This window comes from Capra hircus, chromosome 18, assembly GCF_001704415.2.
Source record: "Capra hircus breed San Clemente chromosome 18, ASM170441v1, whole genome shotgun sequence".
In the NCBI taxonomy this organism is placed as follows: Eukaryota; Metazoa; Chordata; class Mammalia; order Artiodactyla; family Bovidae; genus Capra; species Capra hircus.
The window spans coordinates 61356943-61376919 of record NC_030825.1 but is presented as its reverse complement, the minus strand read 5'-3'; the positions used below and the strand labels follow the sequence as shown (position 1 = coordinate 61376919).

The following is a 19977-nucleotide window of genomic DNA, read 5'->3' as shown; positions in this document are numbered from 1 at the left end:
CTCCTGTCAATTTATTGCTTGACTTTGGGTAGCATGTGATGAGCTGTTTCAAAGGGATTTACTTCCCCTTGTCCCCCTCCTGTGGTAATTAGTGCTGTTAGGCGCCATAGACTCTGGCGTGTTTTATAGAAAAAATTAGAAGTTATTATTATTATTTTTTATTATTATTATTATTTTTTTGCTGTGCCACATGGCAGTCTGGTTCTTAGTCCCCATTCATGGATGGAATCTGTGCCCCCTACAGTGGAAGCACATGGTCCTAACTACTGGACCACAGGGAGTTTGCCTCAAAGGTTACTTTTGCTTAGAAGATATATTTACTTCCTGTCATGCTTATTGTCACATGTCTCATCTACAGTACATCTTGTATGTAGTTATTTTACATTACGTTCCCAAGAGAATTGTCTCTGATGTTATGCCCAAGTCATGAAATCTCCCAACGACCACCCAGGAGCCGATACCTGATGCAAAAACAAGAGAGTTTTTATTACCAAGCTCGAGCTGGGGCTCCCACCATTACCGACGCTGCGGCTATAGGGAGGAGCCCCGGGTTTTGGATTACATTGCTTATATAGGGAGTATACATGGAAAAAAAGGATTTCTAGGTAGGGGGACGTCTGATTGGTCACTTTCTTTCGAAGGGTTGTGTGTTGGTTGTTGATTGGCCCCTATTGTCTAGGTAGACCACAAGTTCCTGAGCGATAAGTCAGGAGATTTTGGTCTAGGGTCCGATTGGCTCATGGGCGGTGAGGTGAGGTCAGGGGATTTCCAAAGGCTCTTTTCCTGGAACCTTACAAAATGGAGTTTTTCTTTTAACCAAATGGAGTAGCTTAGGTTGCCGGGAGCCAGCGTGAGGAATTCCACCCGTGACAAGGTCATACAGCAGAGCTATGATGGCAAGGCTAATCAGACCTCAGGTTTTCCCCCTGGTATTTCCTGAGCATGTACCCCCAAAAATAAGAATCTGCCTGCTTTTCCACTCTTCTGATATTCTCTGGAAAAGGTCAACTCAGGGCTTTAGTCTTCTGCATTTGAAAGGGATGTTTCAGTTAAGCCCCCTCTGATAACTCTCTAGCTTGCCTAACAGGTTTCCCCGGACCTCTTACAGCTTGTGAATTGCTTACAGCCCCCCAACTGCCAGAGGCACTAAGCTTAAAGCTTCTAAAGATACAGAGCCTTTTCTAAAGAGCTAAAAATCATATTGGTGACAGGATTTCACTGTTGACTCAATGATTGCTGCCAGACCTCCATATTCTTTATCTTTTAGGCACCTGGGAGGATGTTAATCAATGTAAATGGGATATGGAAAAGGATATATAATAGTTTTGATGTTAGCAACACTAGACTTTTGAGTTAATTACTTTTCTTTTGTTATAATCACTGTACTCCTTTTACTTGTTATAAATTGCTGTATCTTTGCTATGTAAGAATGTAACTTTATTTAGTGCTTTCTGAGAGTGGCACCAGACTTTGGGAAGAACAACATAAATAAGTCTTCTGGTTGACAAACCCTTATCAGAAAAAAGGCTGTAAAATGTTAATCGGCCCTTTTGGCTGGAAGATGATGTAAATCACCTAAGACTTGTATGCAGAAAGAAAAGCCTGGTTTTGATAAGAGTCTGGGCTGCTAACACTGCATAACTTTGTATTACCCATTGATCTCTATGTATAACCAAAAGTATAAAAGGCCTTGAAGGACAATAGAGGGGGAGCCAGTCATTGGAAGGACTGGTTTCCCCCGTGTCTCCTCTTTACTCTAATTTCAGGCTGAATTCGCATCTGGGGTGTGGAGGCTCGCCATGTCTACTTACTTGTCCCGGCTTCTAAGATCCGTAAGAGAGAGAGCCCAAGGCTGGGCACTCTCTGATATTCAAACGGACGCCGGTGGCTAACGAAGATGGTGCAAGCTCCTTGTCTGGAACTTTATTGGCTTTCCATGTAAACCAAGTTATTCAGCCTCTTTTCTCCACTTAGTTTCCTACTACACTATTTCTTCCTAATCTAATCTTATATTAATAAATAAATAAGTTTTTTCCTCACCAACGCCATCCCTGCTTCGAATTCCCTGGATCCACTGGGGCTGGACCCCAGCATTAGGTTCTTCATTCCCCCCTTCTCTAGGATCCAGGACAGACACAATCATGGGTCTGGGGTCAGCTCTATATTGTCTCCCGCTAAGGGGACCGTTGGCAGGGCCGCATATTGGGACCTGAGTACCATGAGCTGCACCGTGTTGATGTGGCTTTTAATGAAGGCCACCAATTTGTTTAGCAAGCATGGCCCGAAGGTGAGTAGTAGTAACAAGATAATCAGGGGCCCCACCAAGGAAGATATGAGAGTTGCGAACCAAGGGGATGAATTGAACCAGGATTCAAAGCAGGTTTGAGACATTTCTCTTTCTCTTTTTCTCTGACTCAGCCCTTCTCTTATCTTGGCCAGGGATTCCCTGACTACCCCCGAGTGCTTCACATAAAAACAACATTCTTCTCCTAACGCAGCACATAGGCCCCCCTGTTGGAGAAAAATCAAATCCAATCCCCTTTTATTCTGCAATACCACTTCCACCAGAGAACTCAGTGACTCTTGGAGGTGGCTGATTGAGCTTTCTAGTCATTCAATATCAAGATCAATGGCTGCTCTTAGGCTAGAATAGTATTGATTCTGCACTATTAAAGACGATGTCCCAGTTCCTGCCCTGGCCGCCCCTAACCCCAGTAGGACTGTGAGGGTTAGGGCTGAGACTGGCTCTCTCTTGGACCGGTGTGAAGCTTCTAGTTTCAGGAGGATTTCATCACTGGAGTGATAGAACAGTCGGGGGACTAATAGTACCAATACGCAGAAATCTCTGGAGTCATTTAGCACCTGCCCGTGAATACAAGGGGCTAAGCCCATGGAGCAGGCCCACCAATTTTCTTGGGGAGGCACCAAGTACCCAGTTGTCTGTATAGAATCTATGGAATGGCAAAGATGTTGGTAGGTTTGGGGGACATTTCCTATGCAAAGGCCCCACCCGGTTACTCATTGGAGGGTTAATCTGGCGTCTCCTTTCTGCTGCCATCTGCAAGCTCTGTGGTCTCTGGTTTGAATGTAAACTCCTGAGACAGTTATACCTTCATAATAGGGGGGTTTGATGTCATAACATAACCAGCAACTGCTAGTGAGGTCCAGGCGAGTGGAATTTAGGACCCAATAGGTGTTGATTATCATATTAAATAATGGGTCCTGATCATCCTTAATGTTAGGTCCCATAAGGCTAACTTGAGGGGAGTTGCTTGTATTAGTAATGTAGGGCCCGGGAGGTATTTGGGTAGGTTCTCGAGCCGGGATGGGGGGTGGGGAGGGGGGCGAATGGGGGTGTGGGTAGGCTCTCGTGGCACTAGGACTGAATTGGGCCCTATGCCCTGATTTGGGCCGATCTGTATGGGTCCTGCTTTCAATCTGATGGTAAACAGCAACCCATTGTCATTTCCTGACTGATATAGCCGGAGGCCCCAGGATTGTCTGGCTTCCCAACCAGGGAGCTGTTTTCCTTCAGTTGAGAATTTGAGCCTCACTGGATTGCAAAGAAAAGTTCATACAAGGCCCAGTTATGAGGGACCCCCTTACATGTCCCCCAGTTGACCCAGTGGGCCCCGGAACACGACCCAAGTTAATCAAGTCACCATGAACAGGGGGCTCCCAATCGACCATCCCCATTGACTTGCACCCCCAAACGGCACAATAATACTTGTCAGCCCCGCCGCAGTTATTGATGGTCGCCCGGTCCCATCTCCCTCCGGGGCACACATAGAAGGGTGTTTCCCATAAGCTTGCCCGTTGGATGTAGTGGCTGCACCCAGGCCCTGAGTTAGTGGGGGGCTGAATATTACACCTATTAATGCTAGCCCCACATTCAGGCTTGCCAGGCATCTTTACCTCCCATTCGCCGATGTCCCAAGATCCTGTGGCCAGAAGACAGAGTCGAATTCCAAGTCCAGCCACCAGGTGTTTTGGGGATGAATGGCTGAGGTGGTGTTAATTACTTCTCCCCTAGTTGTGCTTAGAATCATCCAAGTCAAGTTCATTGGTTGATGAGGGTTAGTGGCAGCACTAAGCCGTAGAGACAACAGTATAAACAGTACTTTTATCGCCTTTGTAGCTTGAGTTCGAGTGGATTTGTTTTGTCCAGCTTGGTCTTCCATTGGTGGAGGAATTCTTCCCTTAGGAGAACAGGTCCGCAGGCCGTATGTGGGTGTAGTGAACCCAAGTAGATATGCTGTCAACCTTGAGAGCAGTGGGTGTTGTCAAGACAACTAGGAAGGGCCCTTTCCACCTGGGCTCTAGGGTCTCTTGACGATGGTGGCACGCGTACACACAGTCTCCTGGCCAGTAGTGGTGGGGTTAAGGTGGTGGGCCTGATTCATATAATGCCTTGAGCCTCTTCTACTCCCTGTGGGAGTATTGTAAGGACCAGAGACAAAAGAGTAATCTTTGATCATCTATCTCTTTTAGCACCTCTATTTTTAGGTTAGGAATTATTGGAGGAGGTATCCCATACATAATTTCGAAGGGGGTAAGTCCCAGTTGGTAGGGGGAGTTTCACACCCGGTATAGGGCAAAGGGGAGGAGAGCCACCCAGTCCCTGCCAGTCTCAGCAACTAGTTTTGTTAATGTTTCTTTGAGTGTTCTATTCATCCTTTCTACTTGTCTTGAGCTCTGGGGCCTATAAGCACAATGTAACTTCCACCTACCCCCAAAGCCCGGGCTACCCCCGGCTTACCTGAGATACGAAGGCTGGCCCATTGTCCGACCCCAACCTGTGCAGGAAACCTGAACCATGGCAAGATGTCTTCAATCAGCTTTTTGGCCACCACCTGTGCTGTTTCTCTCTTGGTGGGGAAAGCGTCTACCCACCCTGAGAAGGCATCTATGAATACCAGTAGATATTTGTATCCATATTTACCCGGTTTTACCTCAGTGAAGTCCACCTCCCAGTATGCTCCTGGCCAACTCCCGCGTTCTCTAGACCCGTGGTTGGCTGGATGATGGGCAGCGTTAGCGAGCTGGCAGGCCTTGCACGTTAATACGATATTTTCTATCGTCAATCTGATGTCTCGCATGGTAATCTTGGCATGTCTAATCAGGTCCTGCATCTTGCGGTTTCCCAGGTGAGTGGCGTGATGCATCCTCAGTAACACCTGCTTTCCTAGTTCCTCCGGGAGGATCAGGGAGCTGTCTGCTGCCTGCCACCACCCGGCCAGTTGTTGGGTCATGGGCAAACTTTTTATCCAGTCTAAGTCTCTTGGTGAGTAGTTGGGTAAAGCTGGCAGAACAGGGCTCCCGGGGTCGGGCAATTGAACGGTGGCTTCTATCATGGTGCCCTGGGCTGCATTTCGGGCTGCTCTGTCTGCCAAATTGTTTCCCTTTGAGGTCAGGGTGCCTGACTTTTGGTGTCCCAGGCAGTGTATTATGGCTAGTTTTTATAGGCAGCCATAATGCCGCGAGGAGGGCTTTTATTTCTTCTTTATTTTTGATCGTTTTACCCTCAGCCATGAGGAGGGCTCTCTCTCTGTAGATGGCTCCGTGTATTTGGGCAATAGCAAAGGCATATCAGCTATCGGTAATGATGTTAAGTTTTTTGTCCTTCCCCAACTGGAGGGCTTTTGTTAGGGCGATTAGTTCAGCCCTTTGAGCTGAAGTGCCAGGAGGTAGTGCTTCCGCGCACACGATTTGGGTTTTCATGGTTATGGCTCCCCTTGCGTACCTGAGCCCATCTCGGAGAAAACTGCTTCCATCCATATACCAGGTAACTTCAGCATCCGCTAGAGGGCGATCTTGCAAGTCCTCTCGCGTTCCATGTACCTGGGCTAGTATGTCGCTGCAGTCATGGATTGTGCTTAGTCACTCAGTCATGTCTGACTCTTTGTGACCCCACGGTCTGGAAGCCCACCAGACTTCTCTGTCTGTGGGGCTTCTCCAGGCAAGAATACTGGAGTGGGCAGGCTATCCCTTCTTCAGGGGAACTTCCCAACCCAGGGATTGAACACCTATCTCTTACTTCTTCTGCAATTGCAACTGGACTCTTTACCACTAGAGCTACCTGGGAAGGCCCCATCTATATCTGTATCTATCAGTTCAGTTCAGTTGCTCAGTTGTGTCCCACTCTTTGCAACCCCATGGACTGTAGCACGCCAGGCTTCCCTGTCCATCACCAACTTCTAGAACCTACTCAAACTCATGTCCTTGGATTTGGTGTTGCCATCCAACCATCTCATCTTCTGTCATCCTCTTCTCCTCCTGCCTTCAATCTTTCCCAGCATCAGGGTCTTTTCAAATGAATCAGTTCTTTGCATCAGTGGCTAAGTATTGGAGTTTCAGCTTTAGCATTAGTCCTTCCAATGAATATTCAGGACCAATTTCCTTTAGAATTGACTGGTTGGATCTCCTTGCAGTCCAAGGGACTCTCAAGAGTCTTCTCCAACACCACAGTTCAAAAGCATCAATTCTTTGGTGTTCAGCTTTCTTCATAGTCCAACTCTCACATCCATACGTGACTACTGGAAAAACCATAGCTTTGACTAGACAAAACTTAGTTGGTAAAGTAATGTCTCTGCTTTTTAATATGCTGTTTAGGTTGGTCATAACTTTTCTTCCAAGGAGTAAGTGTCTTTTAATCTCATGGCTGCAGTCACCATCTGCAGTGATTTTGGAGCCAAAAAAAAAGAATAAATAAATAAAGTCTCTCACTGTTTCCACTGTTTCCCCATCTATTTCCCATGAAGTGATGGCACCAGATGCCATGATCTTAGTTTTCTGAATGTTGAGTTTTAAGCCAACTTTTTCACTCTCCTTCACTGTCATCAAGAGTATCTGTATCTATCTCCGGGAGTTGCTGAAGGACAGAAACCTGGCATGTTGCAGTCCGTGAGGTCACAAAGGTCAGACACGACTGAGCGACTGAACAACAAAAACTCCAATCTATATTTACACCTGCATCTGCATTTATATCTCTATCTGAAAAGTGAAAGTTGTGTCCTACTCTCTGTGACCCCATGGACGTAGCCCACCAGGCTCCTCTGGGGCTTCAAAATCCGGGTTAGGAAGCTGTGTAGCCGGATTGAGAGCAGTAGGCTGCAGAAAGATGATTCTGGAGCGGTTTAGGAGTAATCCTTGGTAGTGGGTCAGCCGAGCGTTGCTGATCCACCTATCTGGGGTTGTTTTAGTATGCCCTCAATGACATGGGGGGCGGTGATATGCAATTCTTGCCCCAGTGTCAGTTTATCTGCATCCTTGACCATTAGGGCCACTGCTGCAATCATGCGGAGGCATGGGGGCCAGCCTGACGCCACGGGGTCTAGGCGTTTAGACAAGTAAGCCACCGGCCGCTTCCAAGGTCCCAGATGCTGCATCAGTACCCCTTTGGCAACTCCTTGTTCTTCATCTACATACAGGAGAAAGGATTTTGTAACGTCAGGCAACCCTAGGGCGGGGGCTGACAGCAGGGCCATTTTAATAGTCTTGAAAGCGGTCTCCATCCGCTCTGTCCAACTGAAAGAGGTGATACTTTTTGTGGCTTCATATAAGGGTTTAGCCAGTTCCGCATAATTTGGGATCCAAAGATGGCAGAACCCAGAGGACCCCAAAAATCCTCTCACCCTTCGAGGTGAATCTGGGGTAGGGATTTTGAGTACCGTCTCCTTTCATGCCTCTGACAGCCATCTCTGTCCTTCCTTTAATACATACCCTAAGTAGGTGACCTCTGGTTGGCATATCTGAGCCTTTTTGGCTGAGGCTCAGTACCCTAATTTTCCAAGGGTCTGCAATAGTTCTTGGGTACCCATAAGGCAAGTCTGTTGGTCCTTTGCTGCAATTAAGAGGTCATCTACATACTGTAGCAAGGCTAGTTTGGGGTGTAGTTGTCTGAGCTCACCCAGATCCTCATGGGGGGCCTCATCGAAGATGGTGGGAGAATTCTTATATTCCTGTGGCAGCCGGGTCCAGGTCAGCTGGCCGTTGATTCCTTCTTCCGGGTCAGACCATTCAAAAGCAAAAAAAAAAAAAAAAAGGTCCTGGCTCTTGGACGCCAGGGGAAGGCTGAAGAAAGCGTCCCTTAAATCTAAGACCGTAAACCAGTGATGGTCTTGTGGGAGAGAGCTCAGGAGGTTGTATGGGTTCGGCACAGTAGGGTGAATATCTAAAACTCAGTGGTTGACTTCTCGTAAATCCTGCACTGGCCAATAGTCACAAGAATTTGGTTTTTTGACAGAGAGCAAGGGGGTGTTCCAGGCCGACTGGCAGGGTCTCAAGATTTTCTGGGCTAGGAGCCTGCGGGTATGGGGGGTGATCCACTGTCGGACCTCCAGGGTCATGGGGTATTGTCGGACCCAGACGAGGTTGGCCCCTGGCTTGAGATCTACATATACAGGAGGGCAATGTCTGGGAAAACCGGTTCACCCTGTCTTGGCCCATGCCTTGGGGAATTCATCTAGCCATCTTTGAATGTCTACCGGGGGCAGTATAGGTTTCTGGTGCAACCGATATTTATCTTCTAATTGAATGGTCAGTACTTGGATCGGTCTGCCCACCTGGTCGAACATTTTAGTTTCCCCCGGGGAGGAAATTAATCTGGGCCCCCATTTTGGTCAACAGGTCTCTTCCCAACAGCGGGAAGGGGCATTCTGGAATGACCATGAAAGAGTGGGATACCCGGCCCGCACCCAAGTCCACTGATCTTCGGGTTGTCCATTGGTATTGTTTCATTCCAGTTGCCCCCTGCACCCAAGAGGTCTTTCCGGCCAGTTTTCCCTGGGGCTCTAGCAAAACCGAATATTGAGCCCCTGTATCGACAAGGAAGTCAATCGGGGTCCCCTCCACTCTTAGGGTTATCCTGGGTTCGGGGAGGGGTGCTGAACCCCGTCCTCCCTAATCGCTCAGTTCTTTGACGGCCAGGATGGGGGCCTTTCGTGGTCCCTTCTTTCTCTTAGGGCATCCCTTGGCCCAGTGTCCTTCCTCTTTACAATATGCACATTGGTTCTTTCCTAATGTTGGTCACGTACGGGGATGGCTTTTACCTTCAGCCGCCAGGCGGTGCAACTGGCGCTCCCTCTCTCTTGAGTCAGGAACTGTTGCAGCCAGCAGGATGCGTGCCATGTTACGGTCTGGCGATCTGCTGCTTTGGCTTGTTTTTCCTCGGGGGTTTCTTGGGTGTTGTAGACTCTTTCTGCTACTGTTATTAAATCCTGAATACTCTTTTCACCCAGGCATTCTAGTTTTTGTAACTTCTTCCTAATGTCGGGAGCCGCCTGGTTGACAAAATGCATTATCAAAGCAGTCTGAGTGCCTTCTGCTTCTGGATCCATGGGGGTGTATTGTCTAAAGGCCTCCATCAGCCTCTCCAGGAAGGCTGCTGGACTCTCGGTGGGGCCCTGCTGAACATCTCCCACTCTAGCTAGGTTAGTAGGTTTCCTTGCAGCTGCCTTAAGCCCCCCAAAGAGAGTCTGGCGGTAGACCCAGAGCCTCTCCTTACCTTGTGCCATATTGTAATCCCAGTCAGGTCACGATAAAGGAAAAGAGGTGTTAATTTCATCTATATTAGTGGTGGGTTCTCCATTTGCCCCTGGGACCCTTTTACGGGCCTCATACTGTATTCTTTCTCTCTCTTCTACGGTGAAGAGAATCTGGAGCAGAGCAGCTGTTGGCAGTCGTCCCAGGTGGGCTGATGAGTGAAAAACAGTTTCTAGAAGATTGGTTAAATCTCTAGGGTTGTCAGAGAACTTAGCATTTTGGGATCTCCAGTTATATAGGTCACTAGTAGAAAAGAGCCAATATTGATGAGGTTGGTTTCCTTCCACATCGGGGGGATCCGACACTCGTAAGGGGAGGGCAACGGTTGAGTCTGCCGGCCCCTCCGGGGACCTAGCTCGCCGATGGCGAGTATTTTGTGCGGCCCCCCCACCCTGTGTTTCATCCCTGGGTGAAGGGATGACGGGGGCTGGTGGTGGTTTGGGGGATTGGTAAGGGGGAGGAAAGAGAAGTTCTTCTTCTGTTCTCCCCTGCAAGATAGGGTATAGCAGCACCGTTAGTTCAGGCTCCTTGGGATTCTTCAGGTTCTTTCCTACACGTGTCACCAACACCTGAGTGGTAGAAAATCCCTATTGAGGCAAAAAAGGTTATACCCAAGGAGGGGGGCACAATATGATATTTTCCCATACTATGATATAGGGAACTTGGTCAGGGTGTCCGATCCGCAGTCAGAAGATGATATCCCAGACTCAGTGTACAGTTCTCAAGTCAAAGGTGCCTTCTGAGGGCCAGCCTACATGGAAAGTTGGCCATTCTGTGCTGCAAAAAGTGCTTAAATAAATTGCTTAATTTATTTCTTTTAATTTCTACACTGAGGTCATGAGCGTGCATCTTAACCTCCTTAAAATGATCAGTAACCAAGGATAGAGGTGTGGGGCTAGAATGGCGTTGCCCCATCATCCCTGGATCAGTCAGATGTTGGTAAATTAACACAGACAATGCGAACAGCCACACAGAGAGACAGGAGAAATACACCTCCGGGAGTCCGGAGGCAAAACTGAAAGACGATGGCCTCCGGCCATTCAGTGGGAGCGACCCGCTATCGTCTACAGAGAACAGGGGCACTCCATCCCCTCCGAGAGGGTCGGGGACGTCTCCCAATGACCCCCCAATGGTGACCCGTCGGCACGGCTGCCTGAGTCATATACTGGTCTCAGAAGATAGGGCCTGTCAGAAACGAAAAGAAAGACAGAAAAAAGCTTACTGACCGCAGATGACTCTCCGGATCGGTCTTCCCGGGAAGCCGGTGGGAGATCCTGGATGAGCCCCCAAATGTTATGCCCAAGTCGAGAAATCTCCCAACGACCACCTGGGAGCTGATATCCGATGCAAAAGCAAGAGAGTTTTTACTACCAAGCTCGAGCTGGGGCTCCCACCGTTACCGATGCAGCGGCTATAGGGAGGAGCCCCGGGTTTTGGATTACATCGCTTATATAGGGAGTATACATGGAAAAAAAGGATTTCTAGGTAGGGGGATGTCTGATTGGTCACTTTCTTTTGAAGGGTTGTGTGTTGGTTCTTGATTGGTCCTATTGTCTAGGTAGACCACAAGTTCCTGAGTGTTAAGTCAGGAGATTTTGGTCTGGGGTCCGATTGGCTCGTGGGTGGTGGGGTGAGGTTAGGGGATTTCCAAAGGCTCTTCTTCCGGAACCTTACAAAATAGAGTTTCTCTTTTAACCAAATGGAGTAGCTGAGGTTCTTCATCCGACTCTAGTTAACTAGGTTTTCCAATCACATTCCTTCATCTTCATAACAGTATGTTAAAGATTTATTTTAAATTTATTTGTTTATGGCTGCACTGGGTCTTTGTTGCTTCAGGGGCTTTTCTCTATTTGCAGCGAGCAAGGGCTACCCTCTGATTACAGTGCATGAACTTCTCATTCTAGTGGATTCTCTTGTTGCAATGCGTGGTCTCTGTGTGTTTGCGCAGTAGTTGTGACTTTCCAGCTCTAGAGCACAGAATCATCACTTGTAGCCTACAGGCTTAGTTGTTCTCAGGCATGTGGGGATTTCCCGGATCAGGGATCAAACCTGTGTGCCTTGCATTAGCAGGCGGATTCTTTACCTCTGAGCCACAAGGGAAGCCCCAAAGCTTGTTTCTTTACATATATCTTGGAGCCAATGAACTGGGTGAGTGTAGGTTACTATGTAGATAGGGAGTTGATGTATTGAATGATTATTGTGTAAGCAGAGAATGTTTTACTTATTTTTTGTTTTTTAAAAAAATGACTGTCTTTTTGTATTACACAACAGAGCTTACATGAACCTCTTATTAATAGTCATAAAATGCCTATATGTCTATCTACTGATAGATTTCTAAGAGGTATCTAGAAAAGTGTGTTTTTTTTAATTTTTAAAATTATTTTAGGGAATTCCCTGACAGTCCAGAGGATAGGATTCAGTAGTTTCACTGCAGCAAGCATGGATTTAATTCATGGTCAGGGAATCAAGATCTCATAAGCCACATGGTCCAGCAAATATATACATATATATGGTTTACAGAATTCTTTATTTTCTCAATGCAGTATTTGCGGAACAGTTACTAACTGCCATTTATCTTTTACACTATTCCTTAGAATGCTTCTTTTGCATTGTTTGCCATTCCAGTGTATTGCCTGATTGATGCTAGTTTGCTCAGGTGCTCAGTCCTGTCTGACTCTTTGTGATCTCATGAACTGTAGCCCATACAAGCTGTCCTATCCATGGAATTTTTTTCAGGCAAGAATAGTGCACTGGGTTGTGATTTCCTGCTCCAGGGGATCTTTCCTACCCAGGGATTGTATCCCCCTGTGCCGTGTCTTCTGCATTGGCAGACAGTTTCTTTACCAGTGAGTCACCTCTTTAGTCCTATATGTTCTTTATCTTTTAAATATGTCTAGGTTTGCATAAAGTGTGTACAATATACCATTAGTTTCTCCTTAATTATGAGACAGCAGTGTGTTTAGTACAAAGTAGGATGGGCTTTGAAGTCATGGTGGGAAAATATGTTTTCTTTGCGAACTGACGTGAGTTTGCATAAAATGAATGTTTTCTGGTTGTGTTTGAAACTACACTACCCTAAAGTTAGTTTGAATTACATATGATCACTCTTTTTTAAAGAGTTCTATTCCTTTAATGTTCTATAGTTCTAAGATCATCATTACGAAGATTTGTAATTCTGTTCAGGATGGATATGACTTTTGGTACAATATCATGTGTTTGACAAGAAATAATTTATTTATGAATTGTAACTAATAGAATACCTGTGGTTCTTTATGTCTTGTAGATATGTCTCATGTACATATGACCAAGAAATTACAGGCAAAAGCAAACAGTGGGAAAGGGGAAATTTTTCAAAGAGTGATGTTTGGAAGAGCTGAAAGCCTTGAAATAAAAGATTTTCGCCTCAGGAAGATCCAGGAAAATATACATGACTTTGATTTTCTGTGGACATATGATGAAAGAAATGACAAGGAAATGTCTACGTCCCATAACAAAAATCTCACTGATGGAAGAGATCATCATAGTAGAAATGATGTAGAAAATGGACCTTTTGAAAGGCACGGATCAAGCTTTCAGGATGAATTGCAGATGGTACAATCTGAAGGGATAATTTTTGAATATAGTCAAGTTGTGACAAACGTCAGCACCTCAGGTTTATTGTCTCAGAGAACTCGTAATGTCTGCAAAGGCTTTTGTCATAAAGATGAGAATGCTGTTATGCATCCTTCAGAACTGTTACCAGACCATGAAACACAAAAGAAAAGCCCTGACAAATGTAATGAGTGTGACATAACCTTTCTTCAGGACTCAGAACTCACTAGACCTCAAAGAATCCATACAGGAGGAAAACCATATAAATGCGACGTGTGCAACAAGGCTTTTAATCAAACTACAAAACTTGCAAAGCATTGGAGAATTCATACTGGAGAGAAACCACATAAATGTGATGTATGTAGCAAGGCCTTTAATCAAGCTGCAAAATCTGTAATTCATTGGAGATATCATATAAGAGAGAAACCATATAAATGTGATGTATGTGGCAAGGCCTTTAGCCAAAATTCAAACCTTGCAGTTCATCAGCAAATTCATACTGGAAAGAAGCCTTACAAATGCAATGTGTGTGACAAGGTGTTTAGTCATACTGCAAACCTTACTGTTCATCAGAGTCTTCATACTGGAGTGAAAGCATATAAATGTGATATATGTGGCATGGCCTTTAATGAAGCTGCAAAACTTGCAGTTCATCAGAGATTCCATATGGGAGAGAAACCACATAAATATCATATTTGTGGCAGAGCCTTTAGTCAAACTGCAAACCTTGCTGTTCATTGGAGAGTTCATACTGGAGAGAAACCATATAAATGTGATGTGTGTGGCAAGGCATTTAGTCATACTGGGAACCTTGCTGTTCATTGGAGAGTTCATACTGGAGAGAAACCATGTAATTGTGGTATATGTGCCAAGGCTTTCAGTATAAGTTTAAGCCTTGCTGTTCATCAGAGAGTTCATACTGGAGAGAAATCATATAAATGTGATGTATGTGGCAAGGGCTTTAATCAGACTGCAAAACTTGGACTTCATCAGAGAATTCATACTGGAGAGAAACCTTATAAATGTGATATGTGTGGAAAGGCCTTTAGTTGTGCTAGAAAACTTACTGTTCATCGGAGACTTCATACTGGAGGGAAACCATATAAATGTGATATATGTGGCAAGGCTTTCAGAGTAAGTTCAAATTTTGCTGTTCATCGGAGTGTTCATACTGGAGAGAAACCATATAAATGTGATGTACGTGGCAAGGCCTTTAATCAAACTATAAGACTTGAACTTCATCAGAGAATTCACACTGGAGAGAAGCCATACAAATGCAATGTATGTGACAAAGCATTTAGTCATACTGCAAACCTCACTGTTCATCGGAGACTTCATGCTGGAGAGAAACCACCTAAATGTGATGTGTGTGGCAAGGCGTTTAGTCATACTGGAAAACTTGGTATTCTTCAGAGAGTTCATACTGGAGAGAAACCATATAAATGAGGTATATGTGGCAGGGCTTTCAGTGTGAATGCAAACCTTGCAGTTCATCAGAGAATTCATACTGGAGAGAACCTTACAAATATAAAAATTGTGACAAACCATTTAGGCACAGTCATCCATAACTCATCATCAAGCAGGTCAGACAGGAGAGAAACCATATAAACATGATGTATATGGCCGGTGCTTTATTTGAAATGACGAACTTAGAAACCATCGGAGAATTCATACTAGAGAGAAACATTAGAGATGTGACAGTTGTGAGAAACATTTTAGTGCAAATGTCGTGAGTGTGACAAAGCCCTTAGTCAGCGTTCAGGCCTTATAATTCAGAGAATTCATACTGCAGAGAAAAGATACAAGTGAAATGAATGTGGCCGTTTCTAGGCCATGTTCAGCCTGAACTGCCCATTAGGCAGCTCATACAGGAGAGAAACCACATAAATGGTATTATGTGGCAAACCCTTCAGTCACAAAGAATGACGTTGCAGATCATCTGAGAATCCATATTATAAGCACCTTTTGAAAATAAATTTATCGGTTTTTTGCACAAGCTTGGCCTCCCCCATGTTGACTCTCTCTCTCTTTCTCCCTCTCCCTCCCTCTCTTTTTCAGGCTGATCACTTGGAACACAAAGGCTCTCTGCATTCACTTTTCTGCCCGGGCTTCTAAGACCCACACGAGAGGGAGCCCAAGGCGGGGTACCCTCCACTATTCAAGCGGGTGCCGGTGGCCTACGTGAACAGAGCAAGCCTCTTGTCTGAGGCTTTATTAGCTCTTTGTGTAAGCCAAGGAACACCAGCTTCTTTTTCTCCTCTATTTTTTCACTACATTATTCTTCCCTAATCTCTCTTTAAATTTCTAATTAATCTCTCTTTAATTGCCAACTCCGTCCCCACTTCGAATTCCCTGGATCCACTGGGGCTGGACCCCGACACTATATGGCAGTGCAAACTTAGACATGTAGAGAATGTGGTAAAATATATCAACTTTTTGACCCTCAGAAAATTCAAACTGGAGGAAAACTACACTAATGTGTTAGGTGTGAGAAAGCTTTGATTCTGTGTTCAGGCCTAACTCACCATCACAATTTTTTTTTCACTGTTGTGATGGTTTTTGCTGTACATCAACATGAATAGGCCATAGGCATACATTTGTCCCCTCCCTCCTGAACCCACCTCTCTCACCACCGTATTCCTCCAGATTGTCCCAGAGCACTTGCTCATACATCAAACTCCAACTGGCTCTTTTACATATGATAATATGCGAAGAGTTGACTCATTGGAAAAGACTGATGCTGGGAGGGATTGGGGGCAGGAGGAAAAGGGGACAACAGAGGCTGAGATGGCTGGATGGCATCACTGACTCGATGGATGTGAGTCTGAGTGAACTCCAGGAGTTGGTGATGGACAGGGAGGCCTGGCGTGCTGCGATCCATGGGGTCGCAAAGAATCAGACAGGACTGAGCGACTGAACTGAACTGAACTGAATATATATGTTTCAGTGCTAATCTCTTAAATCCTGCCATCCTATTTCTTTTTTTTTTTTCAATAGTTTTTCCTTAGCGTTACTTTTTCTATCCACGTTATGACCCAGATTTAATGTTTAATTTACATTTCTTTCCTGCGTTACACTAACAAATACATGTCAGTGGGTTACTTTGAGACTTTTGTAACATTAAAATGCATGTCGACAATGACAAGGAACATAGTATGTGCCCTGTAAATGTAAAGAAAGACAGTTCCATTAGCACCTGAGCTCAGTCAAATAATACACATAACATCTTATGGAAAAATGCAGCAAACATTTGGCCAACCCAATACTTGGCCAAGAAGACCTTCTATGCCACCTCTTCCACTTTTCTACTGGTACAGCAGACATTGGTACAGCAATGTACAATTGATTGACTTGGACACAGTGCCAAGCTGAAAATTTTGGTGAAAATAAATTCTAATGTCCTAAGACTTTATATTTTACAATGTGCTTTGTTGTCCACAACTGACAGATCTTTCAGAAACAGACAACAAAGAAATGAGAGAAAATATATTACAGTTTTTCAACAAGAATTAATTGCCTAATTACCATGAAGTGATTTTATAATAATTTGACATTCCATTACATTGAAGTACTGACTTAAGTATTACATATTATGATGTAAACAAGTTTTTCTCATATAAGTATTTGAAGCTTTGTCATCAGAAGCATGGAACAGAAACTTTTATAAAGAAGAGTTCATTTCTCATTAAAAGTTTTTTCTCTCTTTAATAATTTTTAAAATTCATTTTTGGCTATGCCAAGTTTTTACTGTGCTGGCTTCTTTCTCTTTTTGCAGCAATAATCGGGCTATGAATTTTCCACAGAAACTTGGCTGGGGTATAGTTGGAGACTGGCATTTTGATGCTTCTTTTTGTCAGTCCAGAGGACTCAGTTTTTTTTTGGTTTTTTTTTTGGCTGTGCTGAGCCTCTTTTTGCTGCACGTGGGCTTTCTTTAGCTGTAGCAAGGAGAAGCGAGTTTCTAGTTACCTGTGTGCAGGCTTCTCATTGCTGTGGGTACTGTTGCAGAGCACAGGCTTTAGAGCACAGGCTCAGTACTCGTGTTGCACGGGTTTAGTTGCTCTGAAGCACGTGGTATCCTCCCAGATCAGGGATCAAACCCGGGTCCTATGCATTGGCAGATAGATTATTTACCACTGGACCACCAGGGAAGTTCTACTCAGTGTCTTTTAACTGGGCGCTATATATATTAAAACACAGCCAAACAAAATGGGGGTCATCAATCAATAACTGGGAGATCTGAAAACCAGGAGAGACTCTGCCAAACTTCTCTGGACTTGCTGAAGAGGTGGATGGACCCCAGAGACCCTTCCTGAAATACCAAGGCCAGAATGTCCAAAGCACAGTATGGTGCCTACTTTTCTCAATCCTGCTTCCCCCTCAGGGTGCACTTTCACGTTCGGACACACATCTGGACACACGTCCAGACGCAGGTGTGTGTCCTAGGCTCCGCCCCTCTTTGGCCCTTTCCTCTGGAACTTAACGCTTGGGAGTCTCTGGTGTCACCACTTGAAGGATGTGAGTTTACAGCAATTCCTGAAGCTGAGACTTGGTACATGCGGGCTCCCCGGGAATAGTGAGGTACTGTTTTTTGCTTTTCAGTCTTGTTAAGCTCCGCCCATAGGGTCCCCTCTATTCTATATCTGTGGTCACGGGCCACTTTGGACCTTCCTAATCCCCCAGCCTTTCCTCCCCAAGTAAATTCAGCTGTTACCTTGAGAGGCCCGTGGTCTAATTTCCTTTCAATGTAAAATCCTGAGGTAACATATATCGTGCATGAAATATATAGTAATTTATAAAGGGAAAGTGATTATCATTGAGACATGGCACTTGATAATTTTGTAAATATACCAAAACACTTGTAGGAACTAGCTTAGAATTTCATCTTTGCAACTGGTGGTGGAGCTGGAGTTCTTTCTCAAGTGTTAAGGAGGCATATTACTGTCCTTTTCTGGTTTATATGACCAGGGTAATAAATTGACTACAGAGACTCTTCACTTTAGGAGATTATTTTCAGTGATGCTGGTTACTGGTATGAGCTCTAGAATCAAAGAAAAATATAAAATGGTCTCTATGCTCGGACATTTTCGACTCTTTGAGACCCCATGGAGTGTAGCCGCCAGGCTCCTGTGTCCATGGGATTTCCCAGGCAAGAATACTGGAGTGGGTTGCTATTTCCTAATCCTGGGGATCTTCTGACTCAGGGATAAAACCCCCATCTCTTGCATCTCCATTGGCAGGAGGATTGTTACCACTGAGCCATCTGGGATGCCTCTTTGGTCTGATACTAGTGTTTTACTTGAATTAAAGAAGTGAGTTTTGGTTGGTAGTTTTCCAGTCAGTGAGACCGAGTGTGGATAATGCTGAATTATGGACTGCTGACAAGTGCAGTGGAAAGTGGTGTATAATAGTGGGAAAATATCTTACGAGATCGGAGAATCTGAAGACATTTGAGGGATAGTTTTAGATTTTGTGCATCAAGGTTGGCTGTCAGTGCTACACTAAACCTAAGATGATTATGTGGGGCAGGTGGACAAGGAGCAGTTAGCGTCAAGTAATGAGGCCTGGTTATATTCCTGGTGGAATATTGTCAGAGATTAAACATTGGTTGAAAATGCTTCTAGCTAACAGACCTTTGATAGAGTTGAGTAGGAGTGGGTTGTCTTCATTAATTAAAATTAATCGGAGAAGGGAGGTTGTCCTAGAATTGTGAAGCCAGTGACAGGAGTGCTGTACACAGCTGTGTGGGATGTAGAGTCAGGGTTATTAATAGGCTCAGGTCTTGGTGTGCAACATGTGGGCTGATTGGATAATAAGATCTTAAGAATGGAAGCCTGTGAGGACTGGTAATCCTGTTAATGGGAGACTTCATAATAAGGGCTGTAGTGGGGAAACACATTGCTTTCAACGGTTTATCTACTCAGAGTGGGGGATACTGATATTACTGTGGTTAGAGTGGCCAGAAGCTTTGGAATCTAAGGGGCTATAAAGGAGGCTCCACTTCCTTAAAGAGCTGGGGTATCTTCCAATTAGGTCAGTCAGGGACAACAGGCAGCAGTGAGATTTGGGCCTTTCTCTGTGACTTCTTCCCTGAGCTCAGTCGAGCCATATCTCAAGGACCTTTTAAAACTTTGTGATATCCCCAGTTCCAGGCATGTTTTCCCAGGAGGGCCAGTTTCTTGGTCTCCATACTGAGTGCCCAGTGCCCTTGCATTTGCGGCTTGTGTGTTTCTGTGTGTTGCCTGGGCCCAGTGGTCTCTACTGTTTAGTCCTGTTGCTCAAAGAGCACAGAAAAATGGTGAAAAAACGTGGGAAAGTGGAGAGGAAGCTATTGAGGGGTCTAAGAGAGTTGTGAGAGGAGGCAGGTTTGTGAATGGTGTATGTGTGTGTTGCAAGCATAGTGGTGTGACCCAGTTCAAGCTCGCTCTGCTGGCCTGAAGGCGAGAGAGGCCAGTGCTTCGGGGAGATGACTTCTTGAGGCAAACAATGGGACTTCATTTTGAAAACCAGCAGACCAAGAAGATGGCTAATATCTCAATATAGCCATCTTATTGGTGTCTGGATGCCAGATTCTTTTAGAAGCAGTGAGGAAATAAAGTCAGAAGGGAGGATCGAGAGGGAGAGGCCGTGGGGAAGTAAGGTAAAATGGGCCATCAGTAAAGGGCCATCAGTCTTGCAGTACATCTCAGGGACAGCCAGCCTTCTGTGTTCATCTCTTCTTTCCTGTAGCCATTCACAGGTTGGGAGGTCAGAGTATCTCCTTGTGAGCTCAACAAAGGCACTTTAATTTAAAAGTCAGGCCAAGAGGTAGGGTCCTCTGAGGCCAGCCATTATGGAGGATTACAA

The 19977-nt window shown here is 45.1% G+C and overlaps 2 pseudogenes; one reads left to right on the top strand and one right to left on the bottom strand.

Moving 5' to 3' along the window:
• LOC106502321 lies at positions 4201-9946 on the bottom strand (annotated as a pseudogene).
• LOC108638085 lies at positions 12829-15008 on the top strand (annotated as a pseudogene).